Below are 21,587 nucleotides of genomic sequence, written 5' to 3' on the forward strand. Positions count from 1 at the left end.
ACTTCAGAGAAGTAGTGAAAGTTGCTAAGTAACCAGTTGCTACTTACCTATGAAAATTTATAAAAGCATGGCTTCAAAGAGTGTGGAAATGACTAGTGAAGGGCACTGTAAGTCTTCTGTATTCTGCGTAAAGCATAGATGTATTTATCCGAAGAAATCCAACTTTCATCGTAGTACAGCAGTGCTTCTCAGACCCAATATAAATATTCGTTCATGTTCACAGTCTTCCTGAAATGGGTTTAAAAAGTATATATTGATGAGTTTCTGCAGAAATTTATATTCATGGTGTTACCAGTGAGGTATGCTTTCCTTAAGCTGTATTCCTCGTGGTGTTGTTTTGTTCCCATTAAACATTTCATTTGTGTTTTTATTTAGTTTTAGTCACTTCACAGTTATCCAGAGAAAACATTTAGATACAGAAATCCAACTGTATTCTCTTTCATTCAGCAGTTAGATTTAAGTTTGTCAAGCTAAGAATAAAATACCCATTTGTGTATCCCTGTTAAGGAAGTATTTGCTATGCTGGCCTATGAGCAGCGAAAGATGCATCACCTTTCTTTTTAAGCCTTTGGCTCTGTGTGCCAGCTGTTTGTGTACATCCCCACCATTTAGCAAGGGTTTGAAGAAGGAGGACGGGGACTCGAGCGAGGCCATCGGTGGTGGCCATGGCTCTGCTCAGGGTGGACGCTCGGGGTCCTGGCGTCGAGCAGGCCTGGCAGCACCAGGCCGCCGCTGCTCCCATCGCATCGCCTGCGTGTCCATCCTATTCGTGGTGTTCCCTTCCACAAACATCACCAAAAATTGCTTGGTGTTTGGTTTGTGAGGATTTGAGAGACTGACAGGCTTTAGCTTTCTGGTAAGGAGGAAATTGCAGAGCAGCATAAGAGCAAATTGTCCTCTCAAGAGACAGTTTCTCATCCCAGGAAAAGAGAGGGAGGCTTTTCAGGCTAGGAAGCTACAGATAACATGAAATTCAATTTTTCTTACAGTCACTCTCTTCATAAAGGTAGTATTTTCTGAGAGAGTTCATGGCCAGAGAGGTTTCCCTATATTTTTGTGGCATTTAAGGTCCACATTTGACACTTGGCTTTCAGGAGGCAGCAACTGAGGCTGTGCTAGGAAATGGCAGTGTCCTGTGAGGACAGAGAAGGGCAGATCTTCCTCCTCGGGCCATGGGGGCATCACTTCACGAGCTGCAGGTCTTCCCAGATGGTTGAGCCACCAGAATCATTGTGCTCAGGGCAGACACTCAGCATACGGCCATTTCTAGGCCTCTTACTCTTTCATGTCAATTTGTAGTTGGGTCTCAGCGCAGCCCATTCCCTGTCCACATCGTGGGGAAAAGCAGGTTGGTCCTTGCCATATTCACGTTAGCCAGGAATAAGAGCACCTGTGAGCATGACTAATTAATTTTAACTGGAAGAGGGGAATAATATTTTGCCTTCTATACCAGTTTGCCAAGCTGAAAAATGGGCCCAGAGTGTGACAGAGGATTTAGGTCTTTGGACTGAGAGAAGCTGAGGTGAAAGGGTGCCGAGGAAGTTCAGCATGCAAGTCCAGCACAAACACTGAAACCATCACAGGCTGTGGGATTTGGGAATCTCCACATTTCTCACAGCAGTGATGCCAGCACGTCTCCAAGAGCACGATCTGTATGCACAGCAGCTAAGTTTAGCTGGCGAGGCTGGTGTTCATGACTGCAGGCAGTGGTCCTCCGAAGAGCAAGTCGGAGCAGCTGAATTAGCCTCCTGCTCTGAATCACTTTCTGGAGGACGCTGTCCCTCCCACTGTTGACTTCGGCATGACCTCAGGAGGTTGGCCCCACTCAGCGAAACCAGACTTGACAAAAAGCCCTGCCTCCCCTGGCTCCCAGCAGCGTTTCTATTCTTAGTCCATTGACGAGTAGTTTTCATCTCTCTCTTGATTTTTGGCACATGACAGTCTTTCAAAGGCAGAGTGGGTGAAAAAGCCAAACCTTTGCACACAGTTCTCGGGAACACTGAAGGAGCACGCGGTTTCTCTTAGTCACCATCAGAGGACTCTGTGGAAGTCCCCCTGGCCGTGACGCCTGCGGCTGCGCTGCAGTTACGCAGAGCAGCGTGCAAGCTCTGTGGCTACTCCACCAGTGTGAACTTCTTGCTGCTATGATTGCCAAAAGCTTCCTGCAAAGCCCAAAAAGGTAAGATCTGAGGACTGTTAGGGATTCAGTGAGGGACAGCGAGCCAGAGAGGGTTCACATTTAGCTATTTCATGTCTTGACTTTTTGGAGCACAAGTAGGCAGTAACCTTCTTAATTCAGCTCCTGGAAAGTCTCTGCAGTTTGTCAGCACCGCTGGTTCCAGGCTGAATGCTGATCTCTCTCGTGAATAATGCATTATTTTTTCACATTCCAGGCAGCTCCCAGTTTCTGCACTGCAAGCAGCATATTGCGCTAGCTTTCATGTGCTCCGTGCCTGTGCTGGCCTGAGTGCCTCTGTCCCAGGGCCAGCACTGGAACATATATGTGGGGCTGCAGTCTGCCTTTCTGAATTAACCGTGTCTACTTCAACCATTTACATGGCACAACACAGGACTGGGCTATTTTGGCAGCAGGGCAGGCTACAGCAGCACCTGTGTTGACAACGTTCATCACCAACACAGAACTTCCCAAGTATAATCTCTAATGTCCTTGAGGATTGTATAAAATATTGGGAGAGTGTTCCAGGAAATGATGGAAGCCATGAAGAATTTAAATATTTTCCCGAGTTTTCTGTTCTCGCCCACATTCTGTCTTCATTGGCTTCCTCCTCTTTTTGCCAACAGATTCAAAACTCGAGTCACATTTTTTAAGGTCCTGCAAAAACGTTGGGTGTTTTTTACGCTTCCTTTCTGACACGACAGTCACGGATTTAAACAACAGATGAGCGACCTTGTAAATCCATCCGGTGTTTTCTCCCTTTTCAGGGTCTGAAGCTGTATCATTAATTAATGATTAACTCTCACATCCAGTTAGTAATTGTTTCCATCACCACCCTGACATCAGTCTCCCCTTGGGACTACTCTACACCTTTTTTTCTCCGCATACGTCAGTAAAATCCCAAGGGCTCAATTTGGAACCAGAATTACCGCTCTCCTCCTTCACCCGATTGCCACTGTGGGTCCCTTTACGAGCATTTATGTGCCATGACTCGCCGCAGCTACACAGTCCTCCTGGCAAGCGACGATCCCTGTTGTGAACAGCTCACAGTCCGTCCTCCTGAATTGGCTCCAAGGATCTGCTCGGGATGATTCGTGCGCTGAGCGCAGCCGCTGGCTCATGGCCCCGTAGGCGGGAGGGCTCTCGGGGGTCCCAGCCCAAGTTCCTGCTCCTCATGGCCCAGCTGGGAGGAACGGTCCCATCCCTGGTGCCACGGGCTGCCCCTGTGCTGTCACACCCCAGGATGTGGTTGGCCTTTGCTATGAAGACACACTGCTGGCTTCTCTTCCACGGGGCTTGGCTTGCAACTGCTGCAGTGAGGATGGGCAGGAGGAACGGGCCGGGGAGGTTGGGAGCCCAGCTGTGGAGTTCTGCTGTGGCACGGTGGAAAAACTTCCAAGTACTGAAAATCAAATTGACTGAATGGCATTACTGGATAGTACTGAGTGCCTTGGACAAACACCTTTTTGGATTAGGCACGGAGAAAAGTATCATTCTGGGAACCAAGATTTCCTCTCATAAAAAGCGATACCTCTAAGCACTGGAACATTTTAAGAGATGTCGTAAAGCCAGACTGCTCCTCATCATGGCATGTAAGCTCATTTCCAGTTACACCTTCTACAGGGGAGGTCTGTAGAAGGCGTAACTCTTCAAAAAAGGCCCCTGGGCAGACAGGGCCGTGCTGTACAGATATCGCTGCAAATGCGTGCAATGCAGCTGGGACAGCACTCTGGCCATCAAGAGCAGCATGTCTTCCTTGAGAGGGGCACTGCTCTTGGGTGTCGGGTATCTCCTGCTGTTGTCAGAACTGCTCAGATAAAGTCTGGTCCAAGCCAAGAAGCAAATTTAGGTTTTTGTTGGGTCTGAGAGAAGGTTTTTGACTTGAGAGTTCTTCTCTCTGGATGGCTTCCCACAAACGTTATTGAATAACACAAGTGTTACAAGCACAGAGAAATCAGATTTTTCAGTAATTGCATGGTACTGCAAGAAACAGTTTTCTTTTCTGAAAGTAACAATATTCTGTTAATGTGTTTGTCAGACATTTATCTTTTCCTTGAAGCAGGTGTTTTTTCCTCAATGCAACCCATTTTAAATGACTGAGGCATTTTAGTTCCTTGGGAAGGCTACTGTTCCCCTACAACTGTTATTTATACACTCCAAGTTTGTGTTGCCTAAATGTAGCAAATTATTTGTGTTTAAAAAAAAAAAAAATCCCCAAGACTTGGAAATTCACTTTTCAGTCAATACTTTTATGTTCAGAAGACATTCACATTTGCATAGCAAAAGGTTCTCAAATATTCAGAAACGTTGCACGTACAAATTTCACGGCGCTGGTACGTTAATGCACTACACCTGTTCCCCAGGATTAGGTGGTAGGCTGTTTCCTAGACAGAAGTGTGACATACAAAATGTGTGAGATCGGAGCTGGCCAGCACGTTGAGCTCGCCCATTTCCAAGCATATGCTCACCGAGGGGGGTGACCCGCACTGGCACCTGGAGAGGGTCTCCTTTCTCCACGCCTGCTGAATCCGTGCCAGGGAGCAGCAGGCGTGCAAGGGCACCGGCTCAGGGCCAGGACGAGGATGCACTTCCACAGGACTGGGGCGAGATGGGCCGAGCAGGGCTGGTGGCACTAACCAGGTGACATGGGCACGATCCAGGTCCGGCATGGGGCTCACAGGCACCCGTGCTTGTGTTCGGCCTCGTGCCTGGAGGGCCAGACATCCATCTCAGACACTGCTCTGAGCAGGCCATGGATTCCCAGGCTCTGAAGGCCATTAGAGCAGCTAGTCTGGCATCCCTTATATCATATGGCATTTCACTTGGTTACTCCAGGTTTTGAATCCAGTAAAACCCTCCTCTGTAATAGTTTGTTTAGGCAGAAATGTTAGTGTGAAAACACGGTGACACAAAAGATCCATTGGTGTGCATTGCAAGTTATCCCCGCGGTACGTCACGCATCGTTGAAAAACATGTTGTCTCCATTCCAGAATGTGGCTTCAGCTTCCAGCTGGGTTTGATTTTACCTTTCCTGGCTAGATTAAACACCTCTGGTATTCTGTATTTTCATCTGGTGAATGTACCGACCTATTTAGATAAAATCAGCTCTTAATTACTTTTTGGATAAGTTAAGAAGGTAGAGGTATCCTAACCCGCCACTATCAGTCATCTTTACAAATCTTTAAATAATGCCTCCACTTGGCTTTTTTTCTTCTCAGCACCTTCTCACTCTTTGTTTTACAATGTAGTATCCAGAAGTATTTTCCTCAGATACTTCAATATCATCGCCATTAACATTAGCATTAATTACTTACTGACTCCACTTCTCTTTTGCCACAGCAGCCCACTGAAAGGTCCTGCTAATGACCATTAGTTATAATCCTTTAATTTTTGTTGTTATTTTCTCTTATCAGCTGTTCTATTATTTTTCCTGTTTTTGATGTTAGGCTATCTGGTCTTAGCTACCCAATCGTTCTGATTTTCCTCTTTAGTATTACCAAGGTAAATGCTAATATACCATTTGGAATTTCCCTGTTACTTCAAGATTTATTAAAATTGGTATCAGTAGGCCAAAAACCTCTTCAAGCAACTCTTCAGGGACTCTTAGTTTCAAGTTATTCATCCTGCTGCCTTTAAAGATAAGTATCTCCAGAGAACAGCACACTGAATACTGAAACACTGTACAGTAATCAAGTCATAAAATCTGGTCCCAGAACAACAACCAATTTCCCCAGCATCAGTCATTTTGTCTTGGTTCACCACCATGAAGTATGGTGCACTTTGTAGAAGAAAATCGTAATTTCTAACCTTCCTAAACACTACCGGTGTTTCTAAAGGAACACTTGGAGACCCATCTCAAATTTAAATCTTCCAAAACCATGAAACTTCACTTGTGTGCTTTGCAAGTAGTTGCCTAAAGAACAGCTCGTCCCACTGCCATTTGCTGTGATACTTGGTTTTTGCATTAGCACTCTTCGTCTGTATCAGTTCTCTCTCTGATCCATTGTGTTCAAGATCCCGGAGTTCTGTAACTAAATGAAAAACATTTAAGAAGATGTGCTACCACCCACGCACATCTTTTTGTCTTTACATTCTTCACCTTTCCTAAACGGGAAAATGTTGGATTTTAAGATTCCAAGCACGCAAGTGTTTTGCAGTCAGAGTGTCAGTGCTACCAGGTTCTACTGTCTTGTAACCACAGTTTCTATTTCGTTTGCTGCTTCTTTGGACTCCTTCTTTTGGATACCCAAATACCTTTTGATATTTTTATATCCATGTCTTCACAACACCATTGTTCTTAGGCAGCAATTATATTTTTTACTCTTTCTAAGCTGGAAGACAAAATGCATGTCTCCCCCAGTTTCCTCCTTCTCCATTTTGAGTTCCTCTTTCTGACACGGGAAGAACCAGAGCTGTACATGGTGTTCTGCAGGGTGTCTCACCCATGTTTTATACATTAGAATAGAGGCGAGGGCGTCTTACTGCTAATACCTTAGGAGTGCAACCAGGAGCGGCCTGCCTGGCTACAGTGTCCTCGTAATTAGCACTTACCTGGTAATTAGTAGCTTGTGATGGTAGCCAGTCACCAGTTCCTCTCCTGTGACCATCTGTGTTCCAGGGCTTCTGCCCGTCCTGTCTGCCAGCCTCGCTTGCTGCCATCGGGCATGGATGGCCATACGCCGTGCGCCGTGCACCACGCTGTTGCTATTGTTCTGAGCCTCAGGTTCGTCCCATTCTTCATCTGTAATATTCTGATCTTCCTCTGTATTAATGATTCATCCTAACCTTTATGTCATCAGGAAGTTTCATTAGAGTGCAGTTATTTTTGTGCACATAATTAGAGTATTAAATAGATGAATCCTTGAGGAATTCCACTCGTATCCTCCAGCCTGCAGGTTGTCTTTCAGCAGAACCCATTTTCTTCTCTCTTTTGTGGCGATAGAGAACCACAAATCACAACTCTGCCTCGCTGGTTGACCTGTGTTGACAACTGTTTCAGAGAGCAAAACCAAATACCAGGTTTATCTCCTGTAACCTGTTATTGCATGATGCCCCAGGCAGATTCCTTTCTGGTTCATTTTCTGAGCATCATGTAACAACCCTGTGCTCTGCCTTGAAGATTCGGCACGGCCGTCTCATGGTCACAAATGAACAGACCATCTTTTCAGCTTCTCACATGCTTGTTTGCCTGTTATATCTTTGGCAATGGTTATCACATCAGGCTGACCAAAATGACTTTGTTCTATGGGTGCAGTGTTGAAGTTTGCGCTCCAGTATGTGTGTCTTTTTGTCTAACGCAGCCTTGGGAGTTGCAGGCTTCAGAAGCCTTTTTTCCTGGTCTGAAAAAAGAGAACATAGCTCATGCAGGATTACAAAGGTACTTCTTTGTTGTCAATATCTGTCGTATATTTAGGCGGAACTATGGTTTGTGTCCAATTTTCTTGCAAGTCACATGCCCTTGCCTGCTTAGAAGTTCATGTGCAAACTTGTTTTATGTACCGTCTTCTTAGCTTTATATTCTTATTACCAAGAATTTCATCGATGGCTTTAAAAGCTGGATCTGCTCAGGGACCCATTAGTCCTGGTAGTTATCCCATAAGCTCTTTAATTGGGTGGCATCCATCATCATAGTCCTTATACCCTGTCCAAGAACTACCAAAAATAACACTTCTCTTTTCTCCAGCTTTAGGCAGAGCCACCCTGCTCGTGCTCAGGGAGAAAGAAACGGATCTCCGTGAGCAAAATTTCAGGGATGAATGGCATGTTTAGATGTGCTGTGATGTGCTGGTTACTGTAGCCTCTGGATTTGTTTCCCTCCTGGTGGTCGGTGGTGCTGCAGGTATTGGGCGGCTGGGCAGGGCCCCTTGGTGGCCTCAAATCACGGAGACCTGCAGTAATCGGTACAACTCTCGTGCTGCTGCCATGGAATAACTGTGCTGAAAGTCAAGCAGACTGCCTTTGTCCTTCTGGTCGTGCAGGGCTGCCTGCTCAGCTTGGGTGAACATTTCTTGCATTTTGTGCAACAGTTGGGAACCCGGACCTGCGGCTCTCAGTGTGTACCCTGGTAATGGCTGTCTCCTGTTTTGGCAAGAACAGAGAAATTCCTGATCCACCACAAGACAGTGATCAGTTGCTCAGAGCTGTCCCTGTGCATCCAGAACCAAAACACGACGGTCTCGCCCCCGGCAGACCCTCACCACAGCCGGTGCTGTGGGCTGAAGCCCTAGGAGGCTCCTGGGGCAGAGCTGCTTTGATCACCTCGGGAGCCAAGGTGGAAAACTTTCCAACCACGTTAGATTGCCGACGAGTTAAAGGGATAAAAGTGCCAGCTGAGATGCCTGAAAATAAAACTCGGGTAATTTTGAAAGATAACACTTGCTTTTAGTCTTCGTAACACAAGTCCGCCAGGGAAATCGTATGGGAATTGAAACTGTAAGAGTCCTGGGAACCACTGCAGCGAGAGAGCAGACCGGGCGGGACTGGAGGAAATACTCGATGCTGGTGAAGGGAACAATCTGGTACATATTGAGTGCAGTGACTGAATCCCTGCATGAGGCCCTGCTGGAAGGGGAGACAGCACATGCCCCATAACTGTGGAAATGGTGGATGAAAGCAAAAATGTCAGGCTTTGAAAGAAGCTAGGAAAAAGAAGGCATTCTGTGTGGTAACCAAGATTTTATTGTTTCCTGATCCCTGCTCTATATCCCACAGCTGGGGGGATCGAGAGGAATGAAAACAAACAACGTTTCATGAATGAAGGAGTTCAAACGGCTATCTCGCGCTGGGGCTGGGAGCGGACCTGCTCCGGGGAGCCCGGGCGGCAGCTGGAGGCGAGCAGGGAGGCCAGCAGCAGAAGAAGGCAGCCTCGGCACAAAGCTGCCACCAGGAGGGCAGGAGTCACTAGCAGCCATCACACCTTCTGCTGTGTTTTACTGGTATATAAGGATTTGGGTGTTTAGTGGTAACCGCTGGAGGACACGCTTGTTTATTTTTCTAGCTCTGACCAATGGAAAAGTCCAGCGGAGCTTCCTCTTCTTCCTCCCCGCGCTTTCCACTTCTGTAATTGAGTGAGAATCACCCTCGCTGCCCTTCAGCTTCCTGAGGCACGGTGCTAACGCTGCAAGAAGCACGCGTGGCTCTGCTGAGCAGTGCGCCCTGCCCACGTGCCAGGAGCAGGCAGGGTGCAGGCTGGCTGCACACAGGGGCACGGCTCCCCCACCCCAGACAGAGGGCGGCTGGAAGGATTCGTGTCCCGGAGCAGTGGCGGTGAAGACGCATAAAACACTTGTCCTGAAGCAATGGGTTATCTGTGCATTAGAATTAAAGCTGAAAAAGCAAATTGGAAAAAGAGCTGAGTAATATAGTAACGTTGCCAGAACAGCAGTGGAAATAACGCTGAGGCTAGATATCTACCAATTTGGCAGCAGGATGCGATGAGTCGTGCCCTGCTGCTGCAGGATTAGCGGCTCCCTGCACGGCGGCCCCACCAGCTCCGGGGCGTTTCAAGGAGGGGGGCCTTGCCCTTGGGATGGGAGATGGGGGCTCCCACAATGCCATTTGGGTTTGGCACCCGAGCCTGCAGCTGTGCTGCAGCCTCTGCGAGGGCTGGCACTGCAGTGATAGGGGAGAGCTACCTTCTTCGAGAGCAATCTAGCCGTTGTTAATTAACGCAAGGATTTAGCAGCAAAGGCTGCTGCGCTGCGCAGTTGTGGCCCCTCTTCCCTGCGTGACCTCGTTGCCGGATTGCCTGCCTCGCGGCCCACACTGTATTGCTGTGTGGTTTGGTGTATTTAGTCTAATTACATGGGTTTTAAACAATTAAATGCAAATGGCGTGCTGCAGTCATCCCTGCACCGCCTGGCCTTTCTGCCACGCCGTTCGATCAGGCAGCTGTGCATTGCCGAAACGCCCGGCCCTGATGGAGATCCAAAAGGGAGCAGTGCTGCTGGTGAGGATTTGCAATGCATTCCCCCACGTGAGCCCTCCCTACGTGTGTATCTCTGTCTGCACGTCTTACGCGGGTAGGTCCACGCACACGCTGGTGCTGCAGGGTGCCCGAGCCCCGTTCTGCAGTGCCCTCTCCTCTCCGCTCACAGCACTTTTCTCTCACGGGGTCTCGGGGCAGCACATCAGCAGCATTTCCCAAACTCGGCAGCGGTGGGGTTGGGGTGTGCTGCGTTTGGAGGCGCTGCAGCCGGACAGGAATCGGCCGCGCGAGCCATCTGCTCCCTGGCCGCCGGCCACGCACCGGGCACCGGCGCGGCGCTTGCTCGTTGCCATGATAACAGCCCTGCTCTGGGGTTTAGATGGGGGATTTTAGCAACGCTTCAGAAAGGTTATTAGCCGGCCGCGCTAATAAGCTTTTTATGTGTGCCTTTACGTGATTGTTCTCGTCGATTTTACTGTAATGCGTAAAAGCGAGGCAGGAAGCGTAAGGCCTGTGTGAGCAGATAGCCCTGGCTAATGTGCCACAGAGGACGATAAAATTTAATTTTCCTACACAAATAAGGTTAACAGGACTGATTGGTAGGGGATCTGAGTTCAGTGACTTTATTTTCTGTTTTAAATATTTTCCTGAAAGTATATTTGCGGAGAGGGCGTTGAATTATTTTTGGCACATGCTTCAACCTGGTTGGAGTTATTCAAGCGGAGGCAGCAACAGCTTCACCTGTAGCACTCAAAGGAATTTTTTTCTCCACTTCGGGTTAACATAAACAATTTTTAAAGCGCTAGTAAAAAGGAAAACCACAAATGGCAATGCAGACCTAAATTCTGGTGAAATACCTTAAAGGGAACCTATAGCTTGAATGCAGCCATGGCACTGAGCAGAGCAGTGCCCCTGCAGGTCCTGCACAGAGTTTCAGCTCACACAACCCTGACACTGCCATCAAATAGCAGGACTGTGCACTTTGGTTGCAAGTGTGCTGTCTGCTATGTCCAGAGACTGCAGAACGGGACAGGGAAGGATGGTACTGAAACAAGATTCAGTACCAGCAAGCTGCAGCAGTGCCTGCTTGTGTGGCCGTGCTCCTCACCTCTGCCTGGTTTCTCTGTGAAAGCTGTAAGGACAAGACCTTGTGCCAAACTGCCTTAATGGGGTTCCAGTTTGCATCACAGGTTAAAGCAATCCAAATCTGTCTGTACTAGAAAAAAGCAGGCAAGTGTAAGCATAGCTGTCGTAGTTCTCCTCTACGATGCCACAGGTGGCTCTGGAACAAACAAACTCTTGCTTTCTTTCTGTTCTGTAGTGCCGAAGCAGCATGGGCTTGATGAGCTTAATGCAAAGCAGCTATAAATTTGGTTGGAGAAGTTATCTCCAAGGTCAGTTGTCAACGTTTTCCTGTTAGAATAGAAAGACGTGTAAATTGAAATTCCTCTGTAGTTCATTATTTCTGTCCTGAATTAATTACTATTCAGTCTTCCTGCAAGGGACTTGGGTTTGCTCATAACATCTAGCAGGAGAAGATTGCAGGGGTTTTAGAGAACGGGGTAAGAATTTGAAATTATCCTGAAAAATTGCAGGAATGTTTGGAGGGAAGAGAAAAAAGAAACTGGATTTCAGTATGTACAAAGTATTTGTGCAGTGAAGTCAGCTAAGTAAGTATAAAAAACTGAGCAACTAGAATAAGAACCATTCTGCACCTGGGGGTCACAGCATGAATATAAGTCAATGTCATGATATTAAAAATAAAATAATAAAAAAAAAAGAGATTACTTTGGGGTTCCCTAGGCACAAGGAGCAGCCTCTCCTTCCGTGGACCTTCACTGTGGTCCGACCTGAAACAGGAGGTCTGGTTCTGGGCACCAGCTTTCCAAACAGATGCAGCAAGTCCAGAGAAGATCAAGAGGAAGCTTGCCGGCTCTGATTCATCAAAGGCTAAAGGACCCATGCTGTTTACTCCAGAGAAGAGAAAGGCTGAGAGCAAGTTTTAGAAGTCTTTGAATATGTAGAAGATAACGGCAAGGAGAAGGGAAGTGCTGATGTCCTCGTCCAGCGGGGCTGGGCCGTGCAGCAGTTGCTGAAAATTTCATTTAGGAATTTCATTTAGACTTTAGGAAAATCTGAATGAAGAGGTTTGTAAGAGCATTTTGGATAAACATTTGTCAGGAAGGGATTATGAAGAGTGGGTCCAGCTGTGGTGGAAGGGGTGGACTGGATGTTTTCCTACAGCTCTGTTTTTCTGTGTTTCTGTTCATTTCAGGCCAATCGGAGCAGCCTGTGTCAGCGAGTAGCGTCCTTTGTAAACAGCATCTTTTGTAATTCTTGACTGCAGAAAAAAACACCTGAAATTACACTTAACAAGTTATTACACAGTGGTAATAGCTGCAAAGTTTTCTGCAGGTTTTCAGCACGCTGATGCTGTGACAGGCTTCCTCAGGAGATGCTCCAGGCCCCCTCTGGACGTGTCTGCGTGTGCAGACCAGGAATGTCCACAGAGGGGCTGCTCCTGCCCCAGCGGTGGGGACGGACAGGCAGGACACCACAGTGCACACACACACCAAAAAAACCACCAAACAATGGGGAAATGGTGCGAGCAAGAGGTCGGGTGAAGGAGCCGGCACGCAGCTGCAGGGCATCAGGCAGGCCTCGGGCAGCACGCCGCTATGAAGGAACTAAAGGCAGCTCTGGGCCAGCAGAAAGCTTTTTACGGAGTTTACAGTGATGGTGAAGAGCTCAGCTTGGCTCCTCGGAGCCCCCTGTGCTGGTGGGCCTCTCGAGGATATGAAGTGCCTGCTGGTGGCATTTCTGCCAGGCCTCTCCATTGTCTTTCCCTTTGTCTGTGCAGAGTCTGTGTGGTGTCAGGCTGCGGCAGGGGAGGTTCAGGCTGGGTATTGGGAAAAGGTTCTCCACCGAGAGGGTTGTCGTGCACTGGAACAGGCTCCCCAGGGACATAGTCACAGCGCAGAGCCTGTTGGAGTTTAAGAAACGTTTGGACTCTGCTCTCAGTCATATGGTCTGAATTTTGGGGTAGTGTGGTGCCAGGAGTTGGACTCGATGATCCTTGTGGGTCGCTTCCAACTCGGGATATTCTAGGAGTCTATAAAAGTCTCACGTGACAAGGCCTCTTTGCAGCAAGACTGTGTTGTCTCACACCCACTACACCTCTGTTGTTTATTCCTCATAGGCTAAAAACTTCTTGGTTTTCCTAGTTTGTTGGATTGTTTTGCTGAGGATCGCTGTCTGTACTGCTGTCTGGCTAACCTGCCTGTGGTAGTCCATAATATTCCGCTTAGTAAAATATTTGTACTTTTCAGCACTCATAAATTTCCCCAATATTTCAAGGCGTTTCTAAACAAAATTAACCTCAGCACAAGGAGCATCTCAGCTCGTTGTTTTCAGGCTCCTCGATGCTATTTATTGAGTTGGCTCAGCCCCAAAATGAGCAAAGGAATGCAAGGGCGCTGCGGCTTTTGGATTGTATATGTGTGAAATTTTAAACACAGATGATGTAGGCTAGACGGATGACCTATACATCCATGGAAAGAATAACTTGATTTCCTACTTGCCAGCTTTTTGGTGAAATATGCAGAAAGCAAGATTTTTCTTCCCTGCTGCAAGATGTTCTGTGGTCACAGTACATGCGATGGTGTTCGCGGGGGTCACCCTGTGCATTCGAGCACGGTGGTGTCAGCGGTACTTGAAAAGGGGGGACAGGGCCTGGGGGACAGGAGCAGGCGATGGGCAAAGTGGCAAGGAAGTGCAGTACGGGCTGAGGCACCTCGTTTACTGTCGGTGGATGTGATAAAAGCTCTTCAGCGTGAGCCTCGTGGTACTCGATGTGAGGAAGCCAGACACTGCCTGATTCTTAAATAAAGACAAAGGAGAGCATGGTAAATGCGAATTAGAAACTGTGTACATGATATGCAGATGAAAAGCCCATTCCCATTTCACTCTCTAATGAAGATCCCTGCTTTTTCTTGGATGCTGTTTGACGTTGTCTGATTTCCTTAATTTCCTACAGCAAATATGCAGAACAAAAAATGAGACTTGTAGGCCATGTGTTCATATTCTCATTTTTGTTCCATTTCTGCAGTATTGTCTGGAGTTAGTTATTTGGGGCATGATGAGGTATTTACTTGTCTAAATCATTTATCTAAAAACTGTTAGCTCTCTTTATGCATACACAATCCTGTTTATTTTAATATATTCATAGGAGTAGGCTAGATAATAAAATACATTAAAATCAATGTATATTTCTTGCAAAGCAAATTTTCTTAATTTCTCAGTAAGCTTCTGTAGGATCTCAACGTTGTACAAATGTGATGCCTGTTGTGGGTATTTAGCCCAAACTTCCACTCGAAGCAGGACTGCTGCTGGAACTAGATCAAGTCAGTTCTGGCTTCAGGTAGGCAAATTTTGAAAACCCCCAAGGACAGAGGTCCCCTACCTCTCCCAGAGCTCCAGCATCTTTCCCATGAATAATTTTTTCCTAATATCCAGCTTCTACAAAACCTCTGCTCGGGGTGGTGTACAAGCTGGTTGTGCTCAGCCTAGAGAAGAGAAGTGAGGGAAATCCAGCAGTGATCGTCCATCTCTGATGGGTGACTGAGGGGAAAGCATGGCCAGAATCTCCCAGACGTTCAGAGCAAGAGGAGATAGAAACACATTGCCTGGGTGGATTCTGGCTGGATGTGGGAAGGAAATTCCCATGAGAGTGGTTAAAATCTGGGGCAGGCTGTCCAGAGAGCTGGCATCTTCCTTCAGGGAGAATTCCAAAGATCAGCTAGTTGATCAGCACCTCCCAAGCAGTGCCTTCAGGTTGACCCCATTGATACAGGCTGTTGGGCTGGACACCTGAGGTCCCTTCCAACACGAGTTTTTCAGTTACTCTGTGATCCCATTCTCTTTTAAAACTCTTCTCTGGCATAATGGTTGTGGAAAATCCGATGGCAGGTGACCAGAGTAGCGGGGTGCTCTGGTTAAACTGTCAGAACAAGGCAGGCGATGGTGCAACTATTATTTTGTATGCATGCTAGGAGCTGTTACTGCCACTGCTTCCTGTACCTCTATTGAACTGGTTTTGATGCACAGCCCAGTGCTCTGTCTCTTCATGTTTTTTCAGGAAATATTAAGGGGTTTTTAGGTTAAACCTCAGAACTATTGTATATAAGACTTGATAAACTGGAGCCAATAAATCTAAGTCAGCTCCCAAACATTTCAGGAGCTGGGTCAGAGGTTTCTTTGGTTGTTTTTCTAAATTGAAATCCATCTTCTATATCCTCCTTGGTGCAGTTGCCGGGAAGAAGATGCAAGAAACCCATTCCCAGGGTTTTTAAGGCTGCTGTTCTGCAGAGCACAGTCGTCTCTTCATGGCCTAGTGAAGTCAGAACCTGCTCACGAATCTGCCTCTGCTCTGTTTACAAACACCAGAGCTTTCTCGGAGGGGCTGCGCTGCGCACGCTCCCTGGCAGACCACTCTCAAAGCTGCAGAAGCAGTTGGATGTGCCGGGGAGCAGAGGCGCTGAAACAAAAGCCCCACGTCAGGCTCACTTCAACGGCTTTAGAAAGCACAGGAATAGCCTCAGCTCCAGTATTTATGACCTTGCCCCATTCCTTCCTCCCCTCTCTTTGCCTTCAGCCTCTGGAGAGGGAAGGCAGTGAGAGTGATTTATTGAATTGCCCTCAATGCTGCCTTCCCATTCAGCCTTGGGAACAATTCCTGAGCATATCCATTAACTGTCGCATGCTCCCTCCAGGCTGTCCTCATTCCCTCCCCACGTGTGCAGAGGCACAGTTAAACCTGCCACCTCCTCCCACGGCTTCCTCTTCTCGGGGCCAAGCCCCAGCGCTGCACCGCAGCACCTGTGGTTGGCGTTGTGACCGCCTTTTGGCAAGGACTCCTCTGCTCTTCCTTTCTGCTTCCGCGCTTGTCTGCGTGTACCAGATGTCTTTCTTGCTTTCTCGGTAGATAATGTGCTTTCTAGGACAGGGCTGTTTTCATGCCGTACAGCGTGAGCTCAGGCTGTGCGTGAGGCTCGTTATCACCATGAGCATCGTTGGCTCCTGCTTGTGTCCTCAGCATCCTCTGGTTCCATTGCTGGGTTTCCTGTGGCTGTTCTGGGGTTTCCACAGGCAATGGTACCTGAGAGCCGTGGGCTGAGGGTTATTGCCCAGGCTGACCTAAATAATGTTAATGGTTAGGAAATGCCAGCTTACAGCTAGTTCACACATTCTTACTTCTGATTGCTGGATGTATATGTGTCACAAATGTTGTCTAAAGGTCATATACCATTTTTCCACATGCATCGTTTTTCCACAGGACTCATCACTCAGTGCAGAGTGAAAACAATCACGCATGTTTGAGGCTACATTCACTATATAAAACACAAGAAAAATGAGGTCAACATGTAAAATAGATTTGCTTTATCTGGAATTAGAGAAAAACAGATATTACCAGTTGCTAAAGAACCACATGCAGACCTGAGCCAGGAAAGCACCCAGACCCTCTCCTTCAGGTATTCATGTGTGTGCACACTCTTGTGGGAGTACATACAGCCACTGGAGACAACAGGAATTTTTGCTACAGCAGTACCAGAAGAATACGTTTGTAAAGCCTTCCTCAGATGTGTGCAGCAGTGCACACCCCATGTGCACACCATGAGACTGTTGCTGAGGTTGAATCAATATTTCTCGTCCTGTCATTTTGTGAGTGCATCACAAAATTACAGATTTCCTTTGGACTCAGTCTTGAATCATAGAATCATGGAATATCCTGAATTGTAAGGGACCCACAAGGATCATTGAGTCCAACTCTTGGGTCCCCATAGGACCACCCAAAAAATCAGACCATGTGTCTGAGAGCATTGTCCATCATCCAATGGACTTTCTTCCTTTCTTTCCCAAAGCTTCTGCTCATTTTGTCCATAAAGTCAGTGCTACTTCTGTGTTTTAATTTCTGCAGTGATAGTTGCCACTTTTCTTCATATATTTGATGCCTGGTTCCTGGATTGGCCTGGGAATAGCTCCCTCCGTGCTCAGTCTGTATCAAGAGTCCAGCCCTGAGCAGAAAGAAATCATCATCCCCCAAAGTACTCGGCTCTTCATTCAGCCCCAGCAGCCAGAGGCTTGTGCAGGTCTCCAGGTCCTGCTCGAGACCCATGAAGGCATCATTTCCATGCATGAAAAAAATAGCCACCCGATAGGCATCGTGGCCTCAGCAATCTCCCAAGAAATCATCCAGAAGGAAGTCTGATTCTTTCTTTCCTCGTTGGGACACAAATTTTGAGGGTTTTGTGCCAGCCCCTGCAAGACTACATGTGCAGTGTGCATGCAAGTACAGCTTACACCTCTTGATCTTCCACCTGTGTTTTGGTAGATGCTGCGTTAATGAAAAAGGTGTAGTGCTTTGTGTGCTTTGGCAAGTGTCGGTGGGCCAGCTAAGCTGCTCTTCAGCCTGCGCTGCTGGGGACAGTGTCCGGTTTCAGTCCTTGCTACCTGTGACTCAGGATTATCTTCCAGACACACTAGAGTCCTGTCATTTGTAATTTTAATGAGGTACAACCACAAGAGATGTGTTTTTCAGTTTGTTTTTCTCCTCCCAGCTCTTTCACATTGTTCAAGACTTGTCTGCTTGGGGTGTGAATGCTCCCGTCCTTGATGGAGACCTGTGTCCTCCTCTCCATCTTTCAGTGAAAACAGGTGCTTTATATTGATCGTCAGAAGGAGTGAAGAAATGTCTTCCAGAAGAATTTCTGCATTTTTTTTCCTATTAAGTTCGCTCTTGAGACTTGACAATTTCCTGCCATAAGCCTCAAACTGGGGCTGCTGTTTCTCCCAATTGGTGGTGGACCAGCAGAGGTTGTGCCTCTCCCAGAACCAGGGCAGTTTTGGCATATGCAGGCTGCAGCCCTGCAGTCACACTCCCAGCAGACAGGCACGGACAGCCCACATGTGTTTTGCTTCCCGTGAAGGTGATTCTGTAGTCTTTGCAACCGAAAACTTTCAGATCCTCTTTCAGCTATTGGGTGCTGTAGGGTGTGTTGCCTGGGGTCTCTGGACATGGTGGTGTGGCCATGCGTGAAGCAGTGACAGCAGGGAGGCACAGCACTGCCCCGAAGCTGCTGTCCCTTCAGCTGTATTTTCTGTGCACGCAGTCACGAGCTTTTCTTGAAATCACTAAGATTTCCAGGAACTGTGTCATTGCGAGGATGAGGGACGTTCCCAGCCTCTCTGCTCTAGCGGTTGCAGTATGCAAATAGGCACGGTCCATCTGCATGCCCAGCGGTTGAAAAAAAAAAAAAATTAAAGTGCTTGGGTACTTATTCTAAGAATACAAAATATAGGTGACGTGTCTCAAAGATGAGTGGCAGTGGAAAAAAGATTTCCCTGACTCCCCCAGAGGCTTGATGTATGTGGAGATGCCTGGGTGCTGCGCCTTGGCCTTTGCTGCCAGCCCATCAGCATGGGAGCTCCTGGGGCTCAAGGGCTCCTTTTGGTCCAAGGCAAGAGCACATCTGTGCAGATGCCCTGGGCCAGATGTGGAGAAGTGTGGAGCTGGCCATGCAGGCTGGAATTTGCCTTCAGGCTTGGGCAGTGGTAGAGTCTTACTCTATTAATCTCACTCTTGTTTTTCCAAATAACAACATCTCTCGCAGGCTTTTCATTTTTAATCCCTCTCACCTGCCAACATTAAGTTGGCCTCTGGGGTTTAATATGGATGTGTGCTGAGGTTCCGTAATGGCAAGGTGGGACCTGGGGACCAAATTTCCACACAGTGCAATTCCTCCTACCTCCTCCACCAGCCTCCTGCCAGGGAAAGGTGAGTTCCAGCTCACTGGCTGCTGTGCTGATGCTGGGCTGCATCCTGCTCCTTGCTCTCAGTGGGTGCATGGTCTTTGTGCCTCATCTGAGCATCTGCCCAGGTGGGCACTGAGCAGCACCGAGGGCAGGAGCCATGGGGCCGAGCAGCCACTGCCACCAGCAGAGCCACGCACACAGGTGCCACCATTCCGTGCAGACTCGGTGTTTCTGTACACGTGCAGGTCTTTTTTTATGGATTTTATTTCAGATTTTGGTGCAGGGGAGTGAAGCTGACGGTGTTGCGCATGCATTTCCTTTATCTGCTAACAATTTCATCTTGCAAAGACAATCTCCCCCCTGCAGCCATCTCCCCTGCAGGCACCAGCGTCACAAGAATATTTCACTCACTTCTTTAACTCCCCGCGTTATTAATGCAGTTTCAAAGCAACAGCTTCATGCACGGGTGGATTTCTGTGTTGTGCTTTACGAGAATGCCAGCTTCAGGCCCTGGCCGTCCCGGTGCTGCTGCGGGAAGCCGGGCGCCGGGGCGGCTGCGGTGGTGCCACCGGCACGCACCACCGGCTGCCGGGTTGCCCCGGTAACTGGTGCACGTCAATGGGAGCAAACGATGCACGGGACAGAGAATAGGAGACAAACAGAACGGCACAAGCCAAACAGGGATTTAATCAGGGGCTGTACGGTTTTAGTGTCCTTAACATGTGATTTTTTTTTTATGGGCAGCTTTCCCCTAATCAAAGGCAGCACGGCTTTCATATAAATACAGTCACAGGTTGTAAATCATGGCTAGCAAAGCATGGCAGACCTGATCGCTAATAGTGTCGCAATAGAGCAGGAGGGAGTAGAGACTGCTGAAAGACAGAAATCGCTGCAGAGAATGACCAGGTTATAGAACCATGGAATGGTTTGGGCTGGCAGGGCCCTCAGAGCCCCCCGATGCCACCCCTGCCATGGGCACGACCCCTGCCCCCAGCCCAGGCTGCCCCCAGCCCCATCCAGCCTGGCCTTGGGCACTGCCAGGGATGGGGCACCCTCAGCTCCTGGGGCAGCCTGCACCAGGCCTCACTGCCCTCAGAGGGAAGGATTTCCTCACAGTTAACCTAAACCTGCCCTCTTTCAGCCATTAACAACATGTAACAGGTCACGTACAGCATATACAGGTTATTAACTGGTACATGCTCTGTGGAAGGGCAATGTCCTCCTCTGCCAGGCGGTGGGGTTGGCACTGAGGAGCTCCCTGGAGGTGCCATGGAGCACCCAAGTTGCTGCTCTGCTTGACAAATGTCTCTGGGGCGCTGGCATGACACAAGTGCATCAGGGAGGTTACTGTTTTGTAAGCACAGAGCCAACAAGTGTGTGCCCTTTGTATTTACCTTCTCCTCACGAGTCCTTCAGCCCCTCCTTGCTCATCACCGCAGTGGCTGACTCCAGGCTCTGCTCTGGAGGCTTTGCTGGGGCAGCAATATTCCCAAAACCAGGGACTTTTGCCCAAGTGAACATTATAGCAACTTTCTATGAGCCTTCAAACCTTTTTCATGGGGAAAAAAACCTATATTTGTTTGATATTTGCTATGAAATTGTACATTCTGTGAGTGCACACTAAGTTCTGGCCCCCCCTCAGCACAGACAGACCTGGGCCCAGCAGGGAGAGCCCAGGCCGTGTCCCTGGGGTGCTGCCAGGCCCAGAGCCCCCGTGCTGTGAGGAGAGGCTGCGAGAGCTGGGGCTGCTGGGCCTGGAGCAGAGGAGGCTCCGGGGGAGCTCCCCCATGGCCGTCAGTACCCGCAGGGAGGTGCGGAGAGGCCGGAGCCGGGCTCTGCTCAGCGCTGCCCAGGGCCAGGCCCAGAGGCTCCCCCTGCCCCTCAGGCAGCACTGCTGGGCCCAGGGGTGCCCCGAGAGGGGCCGGGGGCTGCTCCTGGGAGAGCTCCCCGAGCCCAGGACAAGGGGCTGGGCACCCTGCTGGGGCAGGGGGGGACAGGGAACCCAGGGGCTTTCCCAGCCCCAGTCATCCCATGGGGCTGGGAAAGCCCCTTGGGACCATCACTGCCATCTGTGTTGCAGAGCCACTCGCGAGGCTCCCAGCAGCACTGCAGGGTCCAAAGTAGCTTTGGCCAGTGTGGCTGTTAAAGTCTGACCAGAGAAAGATGTAATTTTTGATTTTTTTTTAATGACTTTAGGCACATAGGTGAACTTCCTGTGCAAATATTAATAAATCACTTGCATGGCACTTGTGGGTTTGGTCAGCCACTCGTCACACATTTGCTGTTTGCTTTCTGAACGTTATCTGCACCTTGCAAAGCCATGCTCTCACCATTCTTTCAATAGGTTGCCCAACTTGTCTTTGTTTCATCTAACAGTGGACATCTGGAGGCTTGTCCATAGCAAATGTTGGTTCCTGACCCCGCAGCAGGACAGGGATGGTCCTTCAGCAGCACCTCGCTGCCACCACAGAGAGTTCTCACTGCTGCCTGCAGGAGAGCAGGTGCAGAACAACCCAGGGTAGGCAGCCTGGCGCATCGTGCCACCGCCTTGGGTCCCCCAGCTGCATGGGGAGAGATCCAGCACCTGACAGTCATGCCTCACATCACTCAATCCGAAGGTGTTTTGGTGAAGCGTCTTCCCTGATGCATGCTTTTTCTTGTATTTTTACAGGG

General features: G+C 48.6%; 1 protein-coding gene across 13 annotated transcripts in view; it reads left to right on the forward strand.

The window, feature by feature from the left end:
• The window catches only part of DTNB (dystrobrevin beta), a 194,092-nt gene that overhangs the window by 156,688 nt on the left and 15,817 nt on the right, over nucleotides 1-21,587 (forward strand). The gene's annotated exons all lie outside the window — the stretch shown is intronic.

This window comes from Aythya ferina, assembly GCF_964211825.1.
Source record: "Aythya ferina genome assembly, chromosome: 3".
In the NCBI taxonomy this organism is placed as follows: Eukaryota; Metazoa; Chordata; class Aves; order Anseriformes; family Anatidae; genus Aythya; species Aythya ferina.